General features: G+C 31.0%; 1 pseudogene; it reads right to left on the bottom strand.

The window, feature by feature from the left end:
* Positions 1-2,121: 2,121 nt before the first annotated feature.
* Positions 2,122-3,275, bottom strand: LOC124915691 (annotated as a pseudogene).
* Between the last annotated feature and the right edge of the window lie 453 nt (positions 3,276-3,728).

Below are 3,728 nucleotides of genomic sequence, written 5' to 3'. Positions count from 1 at the left end.
CACTTCCGGCTGCATTCAAGGCAATAGGCTCATCATCTACATGAATATAATGACCAATATCATCTAAATTTAACTTATTAGTTCATATTAGTGTAAAGTTTATGTATTTATCTCTTCAATTATTATTTATATTTTGACAAATAGGCTCTTTTGACTCTTCAATAACAAATTATGAAAATGATGTAAATTAAGTTTTTGACATAATTTTTTTCAATTTTTTTCTTTAAAGTTGATGTTTTGCTTTTGCTCCATTTTCTTGAAGTTAACTTCATGTGACAAATTATGTCCTAGATTGATTTATATTTGTGGATTTTTACTCCCAGTTTTTATATATTTACGAAATCGGGATTAATGATAAAGAGTCTTATTTTATTACCATAGATATATATTAAACTTAATTAATTGTTTATAATTTGAAATTATATATATATATATATATATATATATATATATATATTGGTATAAATTAACTTAAGTGAATAATTAATTAGTGTTGAAATTAATAAATTTATTTAATAGATTTTAATATTATGACAAGACCACAAAAATGTTGACACGAGATGGTACACCAATTATATGGGGTTGTACGATCAAAATGGTTGTGTATTAGAGAAAGGTGCATAATAATAATAATAACAACTGTCTATTGCTAAAAATATGACCTATACAAATAGAGATACCACAATGATACATCACTTTCTCTCCAACTTTATTCAGTTCATGGATAAAAAAACATCATCGGTCATGTCAGAGAAGATAAGAGACCGACATGTTATTTCATTTTCATACACATTCTAATTAGCTAGTTCCTCAAATATTGATATATGGTTTAATTAATGTTCATTTTAATTTTTTTATTAAATTTAATTTTAAAATATATAAGAATCATTATATAAGTTATACCAATTTTTTTTTTTTTATCAATCTCTCGTGAGTTTAGCAACTAATATAACATATCAAACTCTTTTAAAGTAATAAAAAATTGATTTTCATCTTACAATTATTAAAAATTCGACGATTTTGTTTAAGTTAATTATGATTCATCAAAAAAATATGGAGATGTTGATGTACTATTGTTAAACTATGACATCTTATTGAGAAAATTGAGATTTCAAACATCTTTTTTTAAACCTCACAATTTTGAATTTATTATTATTAAAATTATACAAAACGATGTTTTGTTTTTACGGTTTCAAACATAATTAACTTATTATCTAGCATTTATAAATAAATAAAATTAATATCATTAATTTAATTACCAAATTTCAGCAAATTTAAAGTTTTAACTATCAAATTTTAAAAAATTGATAGTGAAAATTCTTAATTCGCTGAAATTCAATAATTATATTAATGACATTAATTTTTATTTATTAATTAATTTATAAATGTCACGTAAATAATAAGTTAAGAGAAAACTTCAATATTTTTTATAAATTTAACAATGAGGAGTCTCAAATTATAAAGTAAAAAAAAAAAATTCAAAATCTCAATTCACATTAATCATCCATTCTACCAAAAGTATTTATAATTTATTATCAACAGTACTATTATAAAAAGTTAATATTTAATATGCCATCATTTAAGATAATCTATAATATTGTAATTATCCTCCGTCATCGTCATAGTAAAACATATAATTTACTGATCCTATGTATATGTGTTTGAATGATGTTATCATTAATTAATGTTCTAACTTCATGTTTTGGGGGAATGACACGTGTGCTATGTAGTGTTTATGTCCCGTCCTTATCCTCATTAAAAAAATACATGGGAACTGAAAACAATATGAGTGTTACTCGAACAAGAATCATTAAAAAAAACATATATATATATATTCATTAAGGGGGTGATGAAGTTCCGAACAGACAATTAAAGGACATACTCGCCGCACGTACTAAAAAAGACATTACATTACATTGCATTAATAAAAAGTAGTAGTATTACTACAAAGGGAAAACAACAACAACAACAACAGTTCCACACTAAGTACCTTAATAAACACACTAAAAGCACACACTTAAACCTAATTAAGGTAAAAAGAAACTATGACCGCCTTTCCATCTATAGCTAGCTAGCTAGTTCACTCAAGTATCCTTTTTACCCTATTCATTTATTTTGATTGACACTTAGTTCTTGATGAAGACTGCGAGCCTGTTATCAGCCAACTTAGACTTGTAAGCAGATTGCTTAAACTCAGACCAGGTGAAATCCTTATACAAGGTCTTCTCCCCTTCTTTCATGATAGATGGCAAAGCTGAAATTTTCTGATTCTGAGTTGGTCCACCGAAGAAGATCATCGACACCCTTGAGTTCAAACTGTCTGCAAACACCCTATGCTTGACGCTCCTAAACCTCCCATTAGTCATCACCTGCAAGTACTCATGATCATATATAATTCACAAGTTATAAATTAATTAATTAATTACCTGGAGAGTGTCGCCGACGTTGATGAAGAAGGAGCTGCTATCAGATGGAACGGTGACCCATTCACCATTCTTGAGTGAGATTTGCAGGCCTGAGATGTTGTTTGACCTCACGGCCGACATAATCTGGGGATCTGTGTGTTCCCCGAATCCCATCAGATATTGTCCAGTTAGAACTCGGAGAAGCTCAGGGCATGGCGGGTAATGGTTAACCCTCAGCATACAGTCACTTTTCTCATCCCTCACGAGCTTGCTCAGTTCATCTTTATCCATATTTCCCAGCCCTTCAGCCGCCATCTCCAGCACATCGCAAACCATGTTCTTCACAGCCGTTGTGTACTCCCACGCCACAGAACTGAAAAAAGTTTTAAACAATAATTATAAAACATAATTAATATAAGTGGGTGGGTGGTTAAAAAATTCTTCTTGCCTGAAGAATTCTGGTTTTTCTGGGAGAATTGAGGAGGAAATCTCGGAAATGAACTCAGGGGTTGTTTTGAAGAGGAGATACTCAATCCAACCGACATCACCATTCGGACCGATCTTCTTGTTTCCATAGCCGAAAGGGGTAGGAGTTCCTGCTCTGTCTTTGTTGAACTGGGTCTGGTTGAAGAAGTCGATGGCTAAAGTCTCCAAATCAGACACGAGTTTAACCGGGACGCCATGGTTGACGACCTTGAAGAAGCCAACTTCTTGGCAGGCCTCTACTATATGGTTTTTTGCATTTGGGTGGTGTAGGTCTATGACTGGGATGGAATCAAACTCGGAGGGATTGGGATTGCATGTGACGATTATAGGGATATTATCAGTCGCTGTTTGTAGAGAAGCAACCACCATGGTTAGGGTTTATAATGGACTGGAGAAAAAAACAGTAGATGAAGAAGAGGAAGAAGGAAAGTTGAAAACTGTATGGGAATTGAGAGAGAGAGAGAGAGAGAGAGAGAGAGAGAGGTGTTTGTGCTGTCAATTGATAAGGGACTGACTAATTTTATAGGCAGCCATACATGTAATTTTTTTGTGTGTACAAAATTAAAAGAAAAAATGAAATAAAGCAAACGATGGAAATGCATGACACGTATTATAATTTGCATGCGATCTTGTTTGCTGTTAGCACCACCATATATATGTATATTTTAATTAAGAAGACACATATTATCTTACAAAAATAAAATAAAAAGGAAAAACAAGAGAATTGAGAGTTAGCAGGTTGTAATAGATAGGTATGCATTATTTCCATTTTTATTTATATTTTATGTGTGTTTTTTCAGATGTGATTGTTTGTGTTTTCAATGCACTTTTATTTGG

This window comes from Impatiens glandulifera, chromosome 9, assembly GCF_907164915.1.
Source record: "Impatiens glandulifera chromosome 9, dImpGla2.1, whole genome shotgun sequence".
NCBI lineage: Eukaryota > Viridiplantae > Streptophyta > Magnoliopsida > Ericales > Balsaminaceae > Impatiens > Impatiens glandulifera.
This window is presented reverse-complemented; position numbering and strand designations above follow the sequence as displayed.